This window comes from Dendrobates tinctorius, unplaced genomic scaffold (genome assembly GCF_039654945.1).
Source record: "Dendrobates tinctorius isolate UK_male_01 unplaced genomic scaffold, ASM3965494v1 ptg000069l, whole genome shotgun sequence".
Lineage (NCBI taxonomy): Eukaryota > Metazoa > Chordata > Amphibia > Anura > Dendrobatidae > Dendrobates > Dendrobates tinctorius.
The window spans coordinates 4511865-4534520 of NW_027361737.1; the positions used below are offsets into that span (position 1 = coordinate 4511865).

General features: G+C 43.7%; 1 pseudogene; it reads left to right on the forward strand.

Annotated features, from left to right (window-relative positions):
• Window positions 1–22656, forward strand: part of LOC141095186 (carboxypeptidase B-like) — an 81534-nt pseudogene that overhangs the window by 56075 nt on the left and 2803 nt on the right.

The following is a 22656-nucleotide window of genomic DNA, read 5'->3' on the forward strand; positions in this document are numbered from 1 at the left end:
CAGTCATCGCTCAGGGGCAGTGGTCAGAAGGGAGAAAGCCCAAGCCTGGGGTGCTCCCCTTAACAGGGACATAATGACCCCCACTCTCTGACTTTCATCCCCAGAAGAGTGTGGTCTCAATGAAAAAAAATCTTACAGCCCTCCTTGAAAACTGAATTCCTTTTTCTCTCCAGAAATGGTATCCGGTAACTTAACCGGAGACTCAGGGGAATCTAATGTAACATCCCGAGCCCCCGATGATAAAACCCCCTGCACAGTGTCAGCGATCAGCTGCTGAGACTGAGTCAGGGCTAATTGTTCCCCCAGGAGTTTCTGAGACATCTGAGTCAGGTGCTTTACCAGCTCAGAAAGAGCATGCATAGGATCCATCACACACACAGGAGAAGGGGAGCGGAGTAAAAAAAATGGTAACGATCAGTTATAATGTCAGGAATCTAATGTCAGGACCCTGTCAGCATCGGCAAACTGCCACGTAGGGCAGGGTGACTTACCCACACTATGGGAGAGCACTGGGTCCAACACTGTAGTGATGGTTTAAGCAGACAGGACCTGCGGCACTGAAAATAGTAAGGAGTCCCAGGACCTACAATCATGTGACTGCAGGGGGCGGGGCTTAGCGTCCTACTGCTGCAGATGATGTAATGTACCTACTGCAGGGCAACTGTTGTAGAGTAGAGGAAAACGCAGGTCAGACAAGCGAGGGTCATACACGGAGAGGGCTGTGTGGTACCAGAGGGGCGAGCAGAGAATAGTCAGGTACCAGGCAGAGGGTCATACACAAAGAGATAGCGCAGAACTCATAACAGGGACCGAACCAGATCAAGACCAAACAAGCAACAAGTTATCAGGCACAAGGCACATGTACGCATGAGGTCAACTAACTCAGGCGAGGGCAGGAGTATAACTGACACCGGACCTAGGTCGGGTGAGCATTAAATAGCAACCCTCTGCCAGAGAGAAGCAGAAACATTTAACCCCTGTCTGACCAGGACGGGCTAAAGACAAACCCCATCCTGGATCATGACACACGGCTCAACTCCGTACGGCTCGTACATACATGGCTCCACTTCGTACACTTCATACACATGGCTCCTCTCCATACACTTTGTACACATACGGCTCCCCACACCTCATACACACACGGCTCTGCTACATCCACCCCGTAAACCCCTCACCCCACACATAAACTTACCCACATCCTCAGACAGAGGCCCCTGATCATGTGACTTCTGACTCCTCCCCTCCTGTGACCTCATCACAGGTCCTGTGCGCACAAAGCAACCAGTTGCAGCCAATCAAAGAGCGGAGCTGCACAGCCAATGAGTGGCTTCAGCTCCACCATTGGGCCTCTGAGGACTCTGGGCCCCGTCGCAGCTGCGACCGCTGCGACTGCGGTAGTCCCGCCCCTTCCCTTACCTCTAGGGTCCTTGTACGGTTGCACACTTTTCACCAATGATATGTCCGCCCCTGGTTACACTGATCTTACTGTCTGCATCTATTGTGAAAACAAGCAGAGAAGGAGACATAAGGCAGCTCTGCAGCCACTATTCAGTGATGTGGCTAGTTTAACATGTGGACACTAATCAAAGGTCCTCTTTAAGCAGGATCTCTATGAGACTGTCATGGGGTTACCGCAGCAGAGAGGAGCCAGAAGACCGCAGCATCTGATTGCTCCTACTCCAGCACTGAAAAGAAGCACTTCTTTTTAAATGGTGCTGATTTCTTTTGGCAGAACAAGGGTTAATCGGCCATGTTGGAAACTCTGGGAGTATGAGCTTTCAGCTGAACTTGGTTAGCCACTCCCATACCCTTTATAATCTGGGCCCTGATTTAAATCCATGTCAGAGCTGGCTTTTGCTGCATAACTTGGAGGAGAGGTGTTTAAATGAGTAGTTTGGAGGAGTTATCTTTGATTGTTGCATGTTTTCTAAGTGTGATAATTCCCTTCCCTCCTCTTTCTTTGGATTTTCCCCCATCCTACACGTCCTGGTGCATTCCTTTGTTATATGTGAGTGAATATTTGTATGCTTGATATTTTCAGTTTACCCTTGCTTGTGCTGCCTTGTTCGTCAGGTTGGTGTACTGCGGTGAACAGTAGCGTCTCTCTTCCCTGAGGGAGAGAACAGATGGAGGGCTGATTCAAGAGATAAGGCAAGGGTGGCATCTTCACCTTCAGAAGTATCCCAGGGAATAGGGAAAGCTAGGGTGCCCCCTAACAGTTAACTGATTAATGATGATTTTATTGATAATAATGTATAGAATTTATTTAAAAATTTTCATAGATGAAACCATCATCACATAGAAACCCATTCTTACTCTTTTAGGCATCTTTACATGATATATTAATGTAAAAAAATTAACGGACCATTGGCCACTTGATATGAATAAATCTTTTGTAATTCAAATTTGCCAGGATCTTTTGAATTTTTTTTCAAAAAATTTGGTTTGGATTAAATCAATTCACCCTAAAACCCAATATGGAAAAGCCTGCAATCATCCTGTTAAGATGAGTGTAACACTATGAAGTCACGTAGGACTGTTTCTAACCCTCCAGAAGCTCTTTAACACGAACACTGTCATAGTTATGTCAGTGTGACCTCACGGTCCAAAAATTATCCTTAGTCATGTGACATTAGACAGACCATTCTGTGCTTAACAATAACTAAAACTGACTGTGTCGCTATCAGAGGTAACACCATCCTCCTATGACTGAGATGAGTGATATGCCATATATTCCTTAACATCCTATGCTTCCCCCCACTAATGCACTTGCCGGGGGTAAAGGAGACAAATTGTGACATGGTTAGGTAGTTCTACTGCCCAGATTACTATTGCCATTGGTGACAATGGCGCTTCTGCCTCTGGTAGTGGCTCCCACATTCTTTTACTATACATTTTATATAACAATAAAATGAACTTTTGATATTTTTTTAGCCTGTTGTTCAGCCCCTGCCAAAAAGGATACAATAAGAAATGTTAGGTAGTTAGTTACACATATTGAATCAAAATGTGTCAAGAAGCCACAAAATAAGTGTAGCGCACAAGATTGTTAATTTTTTTTATAACAGGGCACTTTATTGGTGTGGTGTGCACAGATGTAAAAATTGACCAGTAAAACAGACGTGCAAAAAAAGTCTTGTGACATACACACTTTGTGAGGTAAACAGTTGCAGTTCAATTTTGGAGAAATTTGTTATTGCATTTAAATAAAATACCACCCTTAATAAAACAGATTACATAAGAAATTAAAAATATTGTGACTAGCAATCACACCGCTTCCAACTAATCCTGATTTCATATTTTTCTCTAAAAAAAAATTGTGTTGGCTTGCTGCTGCTGGTGCTTTGCAGTGTATTATGAATCAATAAAAAAAGGTGTAGTAGGAATTCAAATGTAGATACAGTAGATGCTACCTACACCAACTCACTAGTCAATCACTAAGCCTGGCACTACTGCTGGCACCTCTCCTATTTTTCTCCCCATATCAACTGAATCTCTATTTTGTTTGCAGACTATTACTCTCTTCTTTGGATTGCCCTAGTTGTTCCACATATTGCTGTCTGGAATATTTTTCTAATATTTTAGGACTTTCTCTTTCTGTCTCCTCTGAGGTTGTCTCACTATCCTAAAGCAACCTAAAATTGTTATACAAGCTATGATAGTCCTTCCTGATTGGCTGTGATATATCATGTGATGTGATAGCTGCAAGGCCTTAAAGGGAAACCCACACCGCTAAGGCTCAGGTCATGTCAGCCTTCTGCGGGTAATGTAATTTTCTGCAATGTGTAAAGCATTAATAAATTGCATGAACTGAATCACAAATTGCTTAAATTTGCTGGTAAATTCACATTTAAATCGAACCTGTCAATAGGATCAACCCTGCTAATCCATCTTTATATGGGCATGCAGGTCATAGAAAGCTGAATAAAATGATACTGTGACGCGCGTCAGCTTCGCTGAGTCATTTTTTTCCTTTTTGAGTGGACCCTCTGGGCTGTGGCATCCACCCACCTAGGGCGAGCTGACCTAGTGAGAATCCACCCCCTATACAGGGAGTGTCAGGGGCAAGACCAAGGGGGTGAGCCACCACAGCAGCTGGACCAGACGGACGGCTCAGGAAGACACTATTGAGTGTCTGGCAACAGGATGGACAGGATACGAAACACAAAGCAAAGTCACAGGGTTTCTTCTGCAAAACGTGGTTACACACTTTATTCAGGTGCAAGGCATAAACAGGGAATCAGGTGCAGGGCATAAACAGTGAAACACGGCAAGGTGCGTGCAAGGGCACGCCAAATGTTCCAGGCATAAGACGTGCAGAAAACATACCAGGGTCCAGGGCAGGGTACGTGTTAGGGTTCACACCAGAGTTCCTAGGAAAGATGCATGCTAGGACACGCTAGAGTCCAAGACAAGGTGCGTGCTAGAAGACACGCCAGAGTCCAAGGCAGAGTGCGTGCAAGGAGACACGCCAAGGTCCAAGATGTTAGGAGTCAGATTTCTGCAGTTAATATGCAGAAATCCAGACCCTCACATTCTGCAGTCTCCTTTGCTTTATCTACTGCAGAAGAGATTGCAGAGGAGATTGCCTTGCAGCAAATCTCTCCAGAGGCTAAGTTCTTCTACCTGCCTTCTGAGCATGCTCATGAGACGATCTCCCACTGGAAATCAGGAGTTATGTGCTCAGGTCCCGCTCCAGATCTCATTGGTCCATCTCGGAGGTCTGGAAGCTCCTGGAAGGTCCCGGCCGCTATAAAAGGCGCGCATGGCAGTTTCGCCATGCGCTAGTATAGTCATACTTACTGCTGTGTGAATGAGGATGGATGCATGATCTTGTGAATGACTCATTTGAAACCCCTACCCTTTGATAATACGCTTGTGTGAGGGATTGAGTTATTGCCAGTACCAGCACCAGCGCGCTATTTCTCCACAGCTGCTAGCGTCCGACATTGCGCTTGCGCCATAGCGGTGTCGTTGAGCGGCGGTATCCTCGCCGCACTGCAGTAGCAGACCTCTTGAGCGTTCACGGCTGCGACGCTATACATACGGACACACACGGTAGGTCTAGAAGGACTTAGGGCCGCCATCTTGGGCTACTCCTTTGACCACTTACTGTGAGTGTTATTTCTCTGAGTTCCTGTGACCCTAACAGGCTCAGCACTTTATGTTCTGTGGCATCTCTGTGACTAAACAGGGACTGCTCTGCGCACCTGGGTGAAGGTTAACCCCATGCACACCTCCGCCATGTTGCTCTGCCACCAGCTAGCAGCGGTTATACCATCTACCGCACGGTGGACCCCGAGCGGCGAACGCACTTTATTTATATTTTTATTTAGTGCGTTCCGCCGTTCCTAACGCAAGACATGGTGCGTGCAAGATGGTAGGCAAAGGCACGCTGGCATCGGACTCCGGACATCTGGTAACGATCGACATGATCAGGGCATCAGGCTGCGGACATCAGCTCCGGACATCAGTCCACAGTCATTAGGCTTACGATCTCTGGCAGCGATCGGCAGGTTCTGGACATCCGGCAGACAAACCAGGGTTCCATGCATGGAGACAAAACAAGTTTAGAGACACGGTGCGTGTTGAAGAACATGCCAGGGTCAGGCGAGACAGAGTCCTGCTCATGCAGAGAGGCACACCAAGGTCAGGCGATGCAGAGTCCTGCGCGTGCAGAGAGGCACGCTAGGGTCAGGCGAGGCAGAGTCTTGCGCGTGCAGAGAGGCACGTCAGGGTCAGGCGAGGACAGGGTTAGGACTTGTGCATGCAAGAGGGCATGACAGGGTACATGGCAAGACCTGCGCGTACTTTTACAGAAGCACGGGGAGATATGCCAAGAAGCAGGCGAGGGCCTGCGCGTGCTTTAGAGAGCACAGTGCAGAAACAGCATGAGGTGCAAGGGAGCACAGAGAGCACGGCTGGGGCAATGGCTAGCTGATCGGGCTGCGGCACTGACAGACGGGCAAGACTTCAGCGAACTTGGCTGAGGCATGGCAGGCGACACAGCTGTCACTGACCGACAAGCACGGCTGAGGCACAAGCAGGCGGGCATGGCTAGGGCGGGCACGGCTGAGGCACAAACAGGAGGCTAGGAAGGCCAGGCGCATGCAAAGAGCACACGAAGCAGCAAGGAAACGCGAGACGAGAAACATGACAGAGCTTAGGCAGAGTACGGAACCAGGAACGGAAGCATAGGCAGAAACACGGAATCAGATCAGAGCAAGAACAGAGCTAGCAGCGGAGCATAGGCCGAAGCCCAGAGCCGGGCCAAGGCAGAGCCTTGGGACTAGACATGGAAAAGAGCACCAAAAGTAGGAGAGGAGGAATGGTGCGTGTGCCAGGGAGCACTACAGAGCACCATAGGAGAGAGCGAGGCAGAGCAAGCAAAGACAGAGACCATAGGGAGGAACAAGGCAGAGCAAAGGCAAGGTACGGAACAAGGAACTGAAGCTAGACTGAAGCACAGAACGGAATCAGAGCAAGGAAGGGCTACAAGGCAAAGCAGAGCAGAGACAAAACATGGCACGAGGGACAAACACTAGACAAGGCACGGGACAAGAGACGGAGTACAAGCACGGAGCGTGTGCAGAGACGCACGACAGAGCAAAGTGCAGGGGCACAGAATAGATGGAGCGACCCAGCAAACCAAGCAGCCATGCAGGGAAGCAACACAATACTCAGGCCCTGAGCACAGGGAGGGGCGGTCTGATATAGGGCGTTAGCACCTCCACTTCCGGGTCAGGACCAAGGGAGAACTTCCAGTTCAGATCCTCCAGGATCACAGAGAGCGGTCACATGATCAGGGGTTTCAGACATGCAGAGATGATTGCAGAACCAGTCAATTCTGGAACCTAGGAAGGGTCACATGATCAGGGGTTTCAGACATGCAGAGATGATTGCAGAACCAGACAATGCTGGAACCCAGGAAAGGTCACATGATCAGGGGTTTCAGACATGCAGAGATGATCACAGAAGGCAAAGCAGAAACGCAGGCATCTTGCAGCCCAACAGTCATGAGGTGAGTGTGCACACTGCTCTTGGGAACATGCAGGATGGCAGACATGAGATGCGTGGGCACACTGCTCCAGGGGTCATGAGGCAAAACAGACATGGCGGACATAACAGACATGGTGAGCATGACAGATACCTTGATACCTGCTATCCACTGTCTTATTCCAGAGAAATCTATGTTTTTCTTATATGTAAATGAGCTGTTCAGGACTGTGGAGCATACACTGATCTGCATGAGAATCTGCCCCCAGAGATTATTTTACATGAAGGGGCAGTTACCAGCGTGATGTATAACGGCCACTCTGCTTTCCTGATCTCACGGAAGAGCTGTGTGTGATTATACCTGACACATCTGCAGGTTCCGCTCAGCTCCAGCTTCCATCTTACAGGCAGTCAGGGTTGCAATAGTTTTACAATACAGCAGAGCTCAGAGAAAAGCAAAACCTGTGTTTGCAAAAAAAACAAAGTTTATTTTTTCTATTCTGTGTTAATTACATGTCTCACCCTGGTTACGGCGGCAGTTAATGGAACTTATTCCTCAGCACCGCTTTTTAACAGTGCTGAGGATTAATTTTATAACGACCCCCAGTGTCGGAAGTTCTCCAGGGTCTCAAATACCGGGGGTAGCTAAGACCCCAGAGAACATGTTTTGGGTTGGTTTTACCAACCCCAGTGTTGCGATCACCGTTATTCACGGAATAACGGTGACCGCAAAAAAGTCTGATTTCCCACACATCAGAGGAGAGAAAAATGAGGTCCCAGAGGACCTAAGGTAACTCTGGTGTCTCTGTAATTTCCTACTTCCCCCGGTCCTGTCCCTCAGCCGCCAGCACCTTCTTCTGTGAAGAAAATGGTGGGTGCATGCGCAGTGCTCTGCCAGCTCGCACCTGGCAACAATAAGAAATTTTTCCTATTGGTTGATTTTGATCACTGTGATAGATCCCATCACAGTGATCAAAATAAAAAAAATAGTCTATCACCTCCGAGATGATAGGGCAGCCAGGAGGGTTTATGGGGCCTTTGTAGATTTTGGGGAGAAAATAAAAAAAAGGGATCTTGTACCTAGAAATATTAAGGAATTTGAACTCCTTTTTGTTCAGGAAACCCTCCTGGCCACCCTATCATCTCGGGCATTGACTCTGTAACAAGCAATCTTTCACACTATGTGGACATATTTCTGCAAAAATATATTTTGAATCTTGATTCTTACCTTAGGGACTCAGCCCATCTAATTGATCTCCTACTATCATTACCCAGTACCCCCAATTGTTATCTATTGACTATGGACGTTCAAGCCCTCTATTCTAACATCTCCCATGAACTAAGCCTTGAAGCGGTGCTTCAATTTTTGTTGAAGAATGATCAATTACCTCCTTTACAAATCGACTTTCTCAAGAAAGCGATAACATTTGTTCTCACTAACAATGTTTTCTCTTTTGAGGGCGCTTTCTACCATCAGGTGAGGGGCTGTGCAATGGGGACGAGATTCGCCCCCAGTTATGCTAACTTGTATATGGGGTGCCTGGAGTCAGTCCTCATCGCGCAGTCCCCTCTAGCAGCGGGTAAGATATCCCTTTACCGCAGCTTCATTGATGATCTCTTCCTTATTTGGACTGGTTTCGAATCAGAGGCCCTAGATTTTGTCCAATCTCTTAATAAGAACACTTGGGGTTTGAAATTTACAGCCAATATTTCTAACACAACAATCCAATTTCTAGATCCTATGATTCAAGTTGACTCATTTGGCTGTTTCTCAACCTCCACTCATTTCAAAAGGGTTGATGTTAATAGCTACCTCAATTTTAGCTGTGGCCATCTCCCCAAGTGGATTTCAAACATCCCCTATGGACAGTACTAGAGGATAAGGAAACACTGCACAAAAGACAGTAATTTTCTTAGAGAAGCCGTTATTTTGAAAAATCGTTTTAAGAACAAAGGGTATCCCAAAGAATTGGTCTCTCAGGCATTTACAAAAGCAAGAGCTCTTACACAAAAAGATTGCATTGAGCGTATTAAAAATAGGAAAAGTTGGCTTGATGATTCCCCTGATTTTACTAAATGGAGTTTTATCTCCACTTTTAATCAATCGCATGGGGTGGTACGCAACCTTTTGAAAAAATATTGGTTCATTTTAAGAGCAGATCCAGTTTTATCAATGCACATTCCTGCACAACCAAGAGCCATTTTTAGAAAAAAATCGCACCCTTTGCAACCTATGACCCACGTGGCCATATAAACGGCTTAGAAAGGTTCATCCTACTGAAAGATTACTTTTAGTAAAATGTTATCAAATACATTTGCTCATTTTGGCCAAACCTTCTCAACTCTTATTTGCTTTATGTCTTCAGATCTGTGTTCCATAAATATTTTTTGTCATAATAATGGAAATATTTTTTGTCCTTATTTGCGGCAATGTTTGTCCTGGTGTATTGTTGGTAAATAACAGCACATGTGCCAAGTCTGGGAAAATAAGTATTGCTCAATGAAAATACCAATCACGAACACAGCGCTTACCGACATTACACTTCTTACCCTTCCATAAGTGAAAAGATTTGTTGGATATGTGTTACTCTTATCCAGAAGTTACTAGCTTGATCATGGACTATGCTTTCTAACATGTTAATGGAATATCAGCTGCCCTTCCAACAACCATGGTCAAGGTCTTGCTAAATTCTTCTAGAATCTACTTATGGGTAATTCCCAAAATAACATGATATCCCTTATCTATGGTATAGGAAATAATTTGCTGATCACTAGGGTTCTAACCTCATGGACCTCCAGCGGTTCTGAGATTAAGGCTCTTGAACCCTGAGGACAGACTTATACTGCATGGGGTGGAGGTGCTCATGCTTGGCCTCCAATGCATCCATTGTCAGTGGGACTGCTGGAAATAGTCAAGTACTGCACTCAGCAGTCCTGTAGACAATAAATGGAGAAGAGGCCAAGAATGCACACCTCCGCTGTGATTTCTGAATTGTTGGAGGTTCAACAGGTAAGGCTAGGTTCACATTTGCGGATGGCCGAGCTGCGGAGGGCTGTGGACTTCCTCTGTGAAGCTGCACCCACTGCCGCACCTCCTCCGGTCAGCTCCACCTACGTCCGCATGCGGCCTGCGTACCTATATTTAACATTGGGTATGCAAGCCGTGCTGATGTATGCGGATGCCTCCGCATGGGTCGTTTTTACGATGCGGCGACCTCATCAAAATTGAAACTTGTTGCGTTCGACGTGGGTCGCCGCAGGGTCAAAACGACGCATCCGCATACATCTGCAAGGCCTGCGTACCCAATGTTAAAGATACGTATGCAGGCCGCATGCGGACATATTTATGCAGCGTCAAAACCACAGCAACCAGATGTTCCAGCATAGTGAATGGGATTTGTAAAAACCCCATGTCCACTGTGCGTCTATGTGCACCTGGAGATCACTCACGGAAATTGACATGCAATGACTTCCACAGCATGTCATTGCATATCCGTAACAGAAATTTCCACAATAGAATGTACTGGATGCAGTAAATCCGCATGGTTCAGAATACGATGCATCTAAAATGCTGCTCCTTCTGGATCGTGGGCACATAGCCTCATGAGTATGTTTCATGTATGTAGGTTGGTTTACCAAAATGTATTGAGTTGTGGTTAGGTATCTAGGAAAAATTGTAATAATCTTATGACTGTGTAAATCATTCCTCTTCAGCTTGTTTCAGGTTATTCCAAAGATAAAGGAATAAAGAAACTATTGACAAACTTGAACTTCTACATTCTCCCTGTAATTAACATAGATGGTTATATTTATACCTGGACAAAGGTAATAACTTCTTAAAACTAATGTCGAGATCACATACAATTGGCCTCGACCAACACTAACATATAATCTGTAAAAACAAAAATACATTTTATAGGATCGTATGTGGAGAAAGAATCGCTCACCAGCATCAGATGGACCCTGTATTGGCACAGACCTCAACAGGAACTTTAACATTTCATGGTGCGGTAAGAAACCAATATATAATTCATAACAAAGTTCTTAATTATTTGTATGGGCAAAGAGAGACACTTATCGTCACATCTCTGCACTTAAACAGCTTTTTATCTGCATATAAGCACAAAAATCATCTGAATTTAGAGATATTTATTGTTAAAATATCTACAAATCATGAAATAATATACCCTTTATTGTATAATATAGAGATATAAACCAAGCAAATGCTTTCTGGAGAGATATGATAAATTAATGTAAATCTAATAATCAAGTGAAAAAGTGACAATTTGGAAGCAAAGATGAATGGAGCAATCAGCATCAAAAGTAGGAACTAGAGATGAGTGGAACGATTCGCAGGACCCTGTTCCAGCAACAAGGTCAAAATTGTGTGGCCGCTTGAGGGAGCCCTGCAAACCGCCTCCAACCTGATGGAACCATGGCTCCTCCTTTTGATAAGCCAGCCTGGCACAATGTCATCGCTGCGTCATGAAGCACACAGAACTTCGTGCCAGACAGCTAATCAAAAGAGGACGCCTGAAGATGAGGCAGTTCCCAGGGCTCCCGTGCAATGGCCACAGAATACCCACCTGGTTGCCAGACCACAGTGAGGACAGTTTCTCCAAAGCAGCCAGTTGGGAGGTATGGACAGTGTAATGCATAATTTGGCACTGTACAAAGTTTTACTTCAATGTCACCAGCTTCCTGGCTGTGCATTAACACACTGTAAGGCATGCCCTCACAGGTGTCTGATTCCACTGTGCAGGTGCGAGATGTTGAGCTGGAAGAGCAAGAGAAAGATCATGCCCATATATAAAGGAGCACCTCAATTGTATATAAAGAATAGTGACACTTTATTAGACAATATTACAAAAATAAAAAAGCACACAATACATATTAAAAACATTTAAAATACAAAAAGGACCTAAAATGAGTCATGCCTTATTATAGAAGCAGTGACTTACCACACCGACTAATCTCCCCAGGAACAAGGTAAGTACATTAAAGCTACTGTCAAAGGTATTACACATATATATAAATGACCAAGAATAAATCCTGTATAGCTGAAGAAGCAAAAATATAACACATATGTAACAGCATCAGATAATTCCTCAGTGGCTATACAGTGCATATAAGAAATACCATATGGGCCCAGAGAACCACAGAAAAAAAAAGTAAATGAGAGGAGAGTAATTAGCCTGTTAAATACAGGTCCCTCAACAATGGCCAAAAGTAAAGAACTAATAGCACACAGATTTTAGAAAAGATGACAAAAATCCTCAATGGCTATAAAGTGCATAAAAGTAGTACCATATGGGCCCAGAGAAACACAAGAAAAGGCATATGAGAGGAAAATAATTAGCCTGTTAAATACAGGTCCCTCAACAATGGCCAAAGATGGAAAACTAGTAACACACAAATTTTAGGGAAGATGACAAACCCATTCTTGGGCTGAGGTACGCTCACACACCAAAGTGAGTGTGGATCCTAGAATCTGAGCCAGGGCCCTGGAGATAAGGAGAAAGAAAATGTGGGATAGGTTCCCACACGTATCGCCACAATTATCGCTTCCTCAGGGAAAAAAAATAGCGTGTGGCTGCCGTCATTATTAGAGGTTCCCATCTAGTTTTGTAGATGGATGCAGTGACATCAAGTTCTACCTTGTCCCTGAGATATTCTATAGAATACAGATCTATGGACTAGAAGAAAAAATTTGTTGTCATGTGCCTTGAAGCAATATAGCCCTTGTGGCATGGTGCACTCTCCTGATGAAAGGGTTCTCCAGACATAGAGTAAACGGTTGCTATAAAGGCATGAACTTAGTTGGTCACAATGATTAGTAAGGCCCTACTGTTCAAATATTCTTCCACACAGGTGCGCAATGACTGTGTTCGCCGCTGCAACCAAGCCCGGAGGATCAGGGGCCCACCGACGCTAGCAGAAACTTCAACTGGATGTGCATCCTAAGAAGTGTATAGATGTATTGCTGTGGACAGTCCCATTTGGTCAGTCCTTGACAATACATGCTGCCAGCCAATCAGAGGCCAGCAGCTGATGTTGGCATGACCGGATGCATGGCACTGATGTCATATGCTCCCATTGCGCTCCGAAGTCAGCTGCCAACAACAAGATGCACATGGCACGGGAATGAAGGGAAGGTGAATAGAGTATTTATTTATATTTTTTTTTAAATTAAGTGGTCATACTGCTATATATGATTATGGGATGCATTATACTACTGAATATCACTAAGAGGTGCATTATACTACTATATATGACTATGAGATGCATTATACCATTATATATGACTGTGTGCATTATACTACTATATATGATTATGGGGTGTATTATACTACTATATATCACTATGAGGTGCATTATACTACTATACAGCTCTGGCAAAAATTAAGAGACCACTGCAAAATGTTCAGTTTGTCTGATTTTTCTCTTTATAGGTATATTTTTGAGTAAAATGTAAATTGTTCTTTTATTCTTTAAAAAAAAATGAGAAATGGACAAAATTAAATAAAATAACCAGTGCTTTCACACCTCAGATAATGCAACTAAAACATGTTCATAGTCATTTAGAAACAACAATACTAATGTTTTAACTCGGGAAGAGTTCAGAGATCAATATTTTGTGGAATAACCATGATTTTTATTCACAGCTTTCATGCATCTTGGCATGCTTTCCACCAGTCTTTCACACTGCTCCTTTTGCAAAAATTAAAGCAGTTCTTCTTTGTTTGATGGCTTGTGACTATCCATCATCCTCTTGATTACATTCCAGAGGTTTTCAAAGGGGTTCAGGTCTGGAGATTGGGCTGCACATGACAGGGTTTTGATGTGGTGGTCTCTTAATTTTTGCCAGAGCTGTATATGACTATGGGGTGCATTCTGGGAAAGTTTCTGCATCCGGGACCTGCAAAAGAAGCAGTGTGAGAGAGAGTCTCATGTCAGACTGAACTAAGATAAGCTGCCAAGACCAGTTTTTTCAAGGGAAGTGACTGCTGGAAGCATAGAGGCAGTCAGGAAAGCCAGGAGCGATCATTGTTGCTTCAAGAGTGTGAGAGAGCCGACACCAGACTCATCCCCCCTCCCCTGCTCTACCTCACTGCATGATGAAGATAAAGTGCTACTCTGTGTAAAGACACTGTGTGAAGAGAAATTGTCTGTCTTGATCGGGGTAAGGCGTACCACCAAAGTTGTGTCGAAGAATCCAATAGACCCTTGAAAGCATTCATCACACCATTGGGATATTACAAATCCATATGTATATCATTTGGGCTCAGCTCTGCTCTGGCAGAATTCCAGAGGAGTATGGAAGCATGTCTAGGGGTGTTAAGGGATGATACTTGAAAGCCTTACCTAGATGACACTGTGGTACAGAGCAAGTCCTTCGCCGAGGGTGTTGAACACGTGAGAACTGTGCTCCATCAGCAACATGGATTCAAGCTAACCCCAAAGAAATGTGAACTGTTCAAGAGACAAATTTAATTCCTGGGATCCAGGGACGAAAAATCGTCTCCGGAGATGGATACATCATGGACCCAGCGAAAATTGCTCAGTTAATGGCCTTAAAAGACAAGCATCCATCTACTGTGGAGTAGCTGAGGAAGATCCTAGGATTCCTCTTCTCCTACAGAGCTTATATCAAGAACTTTTCCTGGATTGCAGCTTCATTGTAACTTCTCTTGGGGGGAGGGGGGGCAACAAATTCAGGAACATCAGTGGAGAAGAAAAAGAACATGGGTAGGGTTTGGCTCAAAGAAAGAAACACAGTTTCTGCTCAGCAACCAATGATCTGGAAGTATCGGAAGAACTAGTGGACTACATTGTAAAATAGATGCTTCTCAAGTGGAACTTGAAGCTACCCTGTATCAGCACTAAAATGGCAAATTGAGAGTCATCAGCTACATTCCAGAATGCTGACAGACTCTGAGAAGAATTACCATCTACATTCTGAGAAACTAGAATTCCAGTTCTTGAAATGGGCTATCTGTCAACCATTTAGAGTTTATCTTTTTTACAGTCAAGAGTTTGCTACAGGTCAGAGATGGATAGCTGAACTAGTTGACTTCAACTTCAGCATCAAGTACATGCCAGGAAAATGCAATACGGATGCAGATGGATTCTTGAGAATGCTGTTAGAGCCTGAGGAGTTCATGCAAGACGGCTCTGAAGTAGTCAGTCTAAAAGATATTGTGAGCACCCCCAAGCAGTACAAGTCCAGCATGGGAAATGCACATCACAGTGGAATCCGTTGACTGTGGCCTCTACCGTGAAAGAGAATGTCCAAAATAAATGATCCAGGAAGCACAACAGGAAGACCAAATAACTGGCAGATTTCTACCTTATATGGATAAAAATCGGTTTCTGAGGAGGTGAGAGAGAGGTACTGAGTCACCAGCAGTAGCTGTCTTATTTAAGGAATGAGCTAAGCACTACCTCAGCGCAGATGGTATCCTGTATCCTGTATCACAAAAGAGGACAGAAACAACAGTTAGTACCACCTGGAACATACAATTGATTGGTTTTCAAAGAACTCCACAAAAATATGGGACATTTAGGAGTAGAAAGGACTACAAACCTGGTTTGTGAACGTTTCTTCTCAATGTATATGCAGAAAGATATCAAAAGGTATGTGACAAGAGAGTGTGTTATTGTTTGAAAGACAAGTGCCCTAATGCACCATCTTGGACACCTATGGGCAATATTCAAATTACCTACCCATTTGAGATGGTTTCAATAGACTTTTTGCATCTCGAGAAGTCCAAGGGTGGATATGAATACACCTTAGTGGTGACCATTTTACTCGATTTGCTCAAGCATATGCAACCACAAATAAGTCAGCCATGGAGAAAACCTTCAATGACTTTATGACTTTGCTCTGGAGTTTGGGTAACCAACAAGATTACACCATGACCAGGAAAGAGAATTTGAGTACCAGCTCTTTGCCAAGTTAGGGAATGTTTCAACCATACATGGCTGTCAAAACTTCTCAGCATCGACAGTAAATGAGAAGAAGAACTGGTAGAGTTCTCTATCAAAAGTGGTGCATGCCTACAATTTTACCATGAGCGAAGCAACAGGTTATTTACCATTCTTCCTGTTGTTTGGTCAATCTCCAAGACTACCAATCAATTTAATGATCGATACTCCAGTTTCAGAGACTTAAAAGACATACCCTGAATAGGTTCGGAAATGGAAAGAACATATGACAAAAGCATACTGCAAATCATCAAAACAGGTCATGGAAGTGTAGCAACGGGGCCCGGGGGGTAGTTGCGGCTGGGTTATTTAAAGGTACTGTACATAGACAGAGTCCACTGAGCAAATGGTCAGTGAGCACCCCACCGGGTCCTTGTACATAGATAGACGGTACCATTGCAGCTTTTCCCCACAGGTTACCTTTTCTTCCTCTGGTCACAGCAGTCCAGGCAATTAAAGATCCGGAATGCAGCTGTACTCCAACAGGGAAAAACAACTTTTATTGAATAACGATCGAGGATGGACAAAAATACAATTTCAACACTGGCTTCCTGCTCTCTCCCTGACTCTTGCTGCGGCGTACCCACAGCATCCACAGTGGCCAAGTTTCGCAGTAGTCCAATTGCTGGCATCTGGATGCTTGAGACCCCTTCAGCACAGGCCCTTCCCAAGTCCTGGTGGCCTGTGTTGTAATCCCTCAGTCCATATAAATCCTTGGTCCGGGACAGCAGATCTCTCCCATCCCGGGAGTCTGGCAATGCCCCTTCTGTAACCAACATCTGCCCTCGCCAAAGTGCCAGGGCTTTCTGACTGGGAAGCAGCAGCTTCATCATCCCTCGAGGCTGCTGACCCAGCCCCTTAAGTTACTTAACTCTTTCCCTAATTTTAAAACAGAGCTACATACAGTACATTACAATAGTAAACATTAGGACCAGGCAAACATAGTACAATACATTAAGAATACATAACATATTTATATAAGGTGCACAGGGGGTCACACAGAAAGAGGAGAGGACACAACTGAGGGGACCTGCCACCCCCTTACAGAAGGGCAAAATAAGAGAAATTAATACTTTGATCGAAAATGTCATGGAGCAGAATTGACACCTGGAAGTTGTGTGCTTCTCAAGAATGTATGTGAGAAAGGTGATCCAGGAAAGCTTTGTTCATACTGGGAAGACAATTTGTATGAGGTCGTTAAGAGGAAGTCCGATGACAGCCCAATTTATGAAATCAAATTGGAAATGGAAGACAATAAAACAAGACTAGTTCATCAGAATTTGCTATTACCCTGTGATTACCTCCCACCACAACAAGACATCCTGGAAGTGGATCAACGTTGACCAAGATCAACTGACAGACTACCACAGACCGAAGCTTCTGAGGTGGACAGTGATCTTGAGAGTTCAGATGAAGAATACCATACTTTTGTACTTCACATACCGACAAGAAGTGATACTTACCATCCTCATGAAACTGAACTAAGCCCTGAAGCTCCAGAGTTCATACCAAGAAACACAACTGAAATTCATTTCAGGTCTAATGATCAAACACTAGTTGCCAAAGATAGCGTTAGTAACCTAGGAATATTGGAATCACCAGACCTTACAGAAACAATGTTTCGACAGAAGGACAAAAACATGAACCTACGGATGTAGTTCCAAAAGCATCGAAGGAAGTACTGGAAATGAATGTGGAATCTGGAAATTAACCCCCGTAACTGAAGAATCCATAATATCAGAGGAACAATCCAGAAGGAGCGCTTTGACTCGAGAAGTGAGAAGACCAATGATGCTGACCTAAGATACACTAGGTCAGGGGTCTCAAACTCAGTTTACCCTGGGGCTCGCTGGAGGTAGAATCTGGGTGAGGCTGGGCCGCATCAGGTTTTCCACAAGAAAAGCTCTTACAAAAACTTTCCGAGAGCAATATACCGCCCCGCCCCACCGCTCATTCTGAACAGGGCGCACCTGAGTCTGTGGCGTGGTCTGGTCCGGTCCATGCTCGGCTGCTCCTGCTGCATGTGTTGTGAGTGTGACTCATACGCCTTGCCTGCTGACAGCAGGCTGCTGTGACTGTCTAGCCATCATCATACTCACCTCCTCCTGCTGCAGCTCCGATGGTCCAGCGCCGACATCTTCTTCCTGTATGAGCGCGCGGTCACACGTCATGTGGTACCACTCATTAAGCTTATGAATATGGGCGCCACGCCTATGAGAGTGGAGTGGCATCCATATTCATTACCTTAATGAGCGGTACTACGTGTGACTGGGATTTCACATGCGAGACTCGGCCGTGTTTCTCGCATGTGTGATCCCGGCCGAGGTGAGGGCCGCAAACTATTGTCCTGAGGGCCCATGAGGAGGGCCGCAAACTATTGTCCCGAGGGCCGCAGTTGGCCCACGGGCCGCGAGTTTGAGACCCCTGCACTAGGTGAACCAAGTAAAGTACCAAGATCTGTCAAGGTGAAACAGGTATTGCTGCCTACTGATTAGGTAAGCCAACCTGAGTGGTATCTGCCAGCAATGTACTTTACAGAAGACTTTACCTTAGTGAATATACTCTTTGCCTTAACTTAAACTAAAAGACTTTGTAGTAACAAAGATTGTTAAAAGTACTTGATACTAGCTAGCCTGAGCTGTTTGAAGATGGAAGAAGAGCTCCAGCTGAAGACATGCTGATTGTTTAAGTTGTTTGAGACCTTCAAGCAAAAGTTAGAATGAGGTTGTTGTTGTGGTTGTTAATGTTTTAAAATTTAATGCCAAATTAACAATGTTTAACATGTACACCGGATTACACAGCATTCATTGCCTTACCCAAAAGGGCAGTTACAGGGGAAAACAATTGTCAGAACCAGTGATACTGAAACCTTGGGTCTGGTAGACATCCCACAGCAAGGAAAAATTATAGATGCCAACCTTGGATACTAAGGGAGAACAGCTCCTAAGGATTGGTTAGACCAACCAGAACAAAGAGGAATGTCAGGGATGACATTAAGTTAGTAGAGTGTGACAAATAGAAGCTGCATTCATGATTTAGAATCATCCAGCAACTAGGAGGGTGAAAGTGGTTACAGGAGAGCAGGAGTGGTTAGCACAGCCCTGGGGGTTTCTGGGAAAGTTGTTGGGGACCTGCAGGAAGAAGCAATGTGAGAGTCTCCTGTCAGACTGAGTTATGGTAAGCTGTCAAGACTAGTTCTGTCAGGGAAGTGACTGCTGGAAGCATAGAGGGAGTCAGGACAGCCAGGAGCAATCATTGTTGCTTCAAGATAAGAGTGTGAGCAAGCAGACACCAGACTCATCCACCCCCTGGCCTTCACCTCACTTCATGATGAAGTTATTGTGGTTTTCTGTATGTAGACAGTGTGTGAAGAGAAATTGTCCATTAAGAGACTTTCATATATGTTTGCTGGAAGCATTGTATGAAGAGAAGTGATTCTGTTTAATGGAAAGAAGCTTGATTAAAAACTTATAATGAACCTCTGCCTGGAAACTGTTACTCCCATCCACTGTGAACCATTCTGGTTAATTGTCGCCTTGAGTAAAATCCCTTCAAGATTCCAAAGAATGTTTCTTTGTCCTGTCTCGATATACTGAGTGCAGACATACAACACAAATATTTGAGGTTTACTGTCAACCGTGTTGCATGAGAAAACCCCACAAGGTAGTTTTGAACAACTGGCCCAGGCTAATCTAGCACTGATGACCTTGCCTCATTCTAAGTCTGTCAGATTGTTTGTTTTTGCCATTCTAATGTGGATTCATACTGAAGATGATCCACAGAAATCTTGCTCACTTGATTTTATGTTGCTCTCCTCAGGTCACAGAATCTCCAGTAGTGAAATGGCAGGTGCCTCTGATAAAGTGGCAAAATTATTCAAAATATATTTCACATGATCCAAAATATTAGCAGAAGTTCATTTGTGTCTTGTAGGGATTGGATCGTCAGATTTTCCCTGCACTGAAATCTACTGTGGAAAGTCACCAGGGTCTGAGGAAGAAACAAAGAATGTAGCCAATTTCATCTCCAACCGTCTAAAGTCAATCAAAGCCTACATAAGTATCCATTCATACTCCCAGATGTTACTGTACCCCTACTCCTACACCTTTGACCCAGCCCCAAATTCGAAGGAACTGGCAAGTAAACTGTTAACATAACTAACTTCATTGTGGAGCCAGAGTTATGGAAAAAAAACCTAGGGAAGAATCATTTTTCATTGTCTATATTTATCTACTGTATAGTGATGAGCGAATGTGACAAAATTTGATTTTATCTGTTCACTTGAATTTTGTTACAAATTTATTCTGTATGAATCAATTTGATATTATTCTTGGAGGTCTCTCCAGTGTACTAATCCGGTCCCCATCTGTCCCACCACGCAGCCCTACCTCAGCCTTGTCCTTTTCTTTGACTGTAACAGATAAGGTCCTGGAATCCAGCAAAATAACATCATTTTCATGGATTTGTGCAAATTAAGGCTATGCTCACATGTTGCATTCTTGCTCCTTTTTTATACAAACTTTAAACCCTGTCCGACATCAGGCGTAATACTGTAGTACATCCGTCCATTTGATGTGGGCTCTGTTGGTGAGCCCACATCTTTCCCAGAACATGTCAGCTGTTTTGAACAGCGGACATGTGCCCGCAATAACCGCGGGTGGAATCGCGATCCACCTGCGGCTATTAACCAGTTAACACTCTGACAGTGGGATTTAACAAGCGCTTCTGGCAATCACTCCAGAAATACACCCACCAGTGACCCACGTCACGTGATCACGGATCACCGGTGTGTTGGCTTGACAACCGGAGGTCTGGAGACCTCTATGGCTGTCAGTGCCAGCTTGCTATGAGCGCCACCCAGTGGTCGGTGCTCATAGTAAGTGAGTTAATCTGCTATATAGAGGCGATCTGATGATTGCTTGTATGTAGCAGAGTCAATAGGGTTGTGGCAGAGACTATTCAAGCATGCCAAAAGTAAAAAAAAGTGTTTAAAAAAATGAAAAAAATATAAAAGTTCAAATCACCCCCCTTTTGCCCCATTCAAAATAAAACAGTACAAATAAAATCAAACATAAACATATTTGGTATTGTCACATTCAAAATCACCCGATCTATCAATAAAAAAAGGATTAACCTGATCGCTGAATGGCGTAGTGAGAAAAAAAGTCAAAACGCCACAATTATGTTTTTTTGATTGTAGTAACATTGAATTAAAATGCAATAATGGGCGATTAAAAGATTGTGTCTGTACTAAAATGGTATCATTAAAAATGTCAGCTCGGTGCACAAAAAATAAGCTCTCACCCAACTTGAGATCACGAAATATGGAGACGCTACGGTAATCGGAAACTGGTGCAATTTTTTTTCTTTTTTTAGCAAAGTTTGGAATTTTTTTCTCCACTTAGATAAAAAAAGAACCTACACATGTTTGGTGTCTATGAACCTGGAGAATCATAATGGCAGGTCAGTTTTAGCATTTATTAAACCTAGTAAAAAAAGCCAAACAAAAACACATGTGGGATTGCACTTTTTTTTACAATTTTACCGCACTTGGAATTTTTCTCCCATTTTCTAGTACACGACATGGTAAAACCAAAAGTACAACTCATCCCACAAAAAATAAACCTGCACATGGCCATATTGACGAAAAAAATAAAAAACTTATGGCTCTGAGAAGGAGTGGAGCAAAAAACAAAAACGCAAAACTGAAAAAAGCTCCGGGGGTTAAGAGGTTAAGCTGCAGTACAGTACCATCAAAGCCTATGAGATCTCCGAAATCTCATGCGCGTACACATTGGTTTTATTTTCCTGACTTATTTCGAAAACTGCTGCATTTTTTAAAACTGCAGCATGTCACTTCTTTCAGCGTTTTTGCAGTGCTTTTTCACCCCTTGGGGAACAATGCATAAGTGCAAAAATGAAGGAAAAAAGTAGCAAAAACGCAGGCATCAGGTTTTGCTGCATTTTTGGTGCAAAAAACTTAAGCAAGTTACATTATAATTTTTTTAGGGCCTAAACTTTATCAGCATGCATGGGAGGCAACAAAAACACAACAAATACACAGTAAAACCTGCTTTTTTTAGCAGCTTGCCTACAGAAACGAAAATGCAGCAAAAACACAGCATGAGAATATGGCCTAAATTTAAAAAAATTGGATTTTTAGAAAAGACAAAAAAAATTGTGAAATTCAAGGCTAATTGAATTTGATTCAAAGTAATTCGCTCGTCTCTACATACCTGTTTATCTGACAATAAATTCATATATAGCACTACATTGATGATCCAGTAATGGATCCCTGTCTGACGTTATTATTCCATTGGATAACTTTACACTTTACAATTACTTCTGCACTGAGACTGCAGACCACCCCAACAAGTCTGTGATAGAAAGGCACAACAAAACAATGTTCTGAAAATATTTGACCGTTTTATTACAATAGTAAAGAAAATATTCTGTTTTTACTCAGGATGAAATAGCTAAAGGAGCCATATCAGAATTGTCCAGTCTTTATAAAACATTATACGTGTACGGACCCTCCGCTTCCACAATTTGTAAGCCACTCATTTTCTAATTTTTTTATTTTAATTAATGTTGATTTTATATTTGCTCTCCATTCCTTTTAGCAGTAAGAGAAAACAGAAAAAAAGGCTTCATTTCTGTAATATTGTGTAA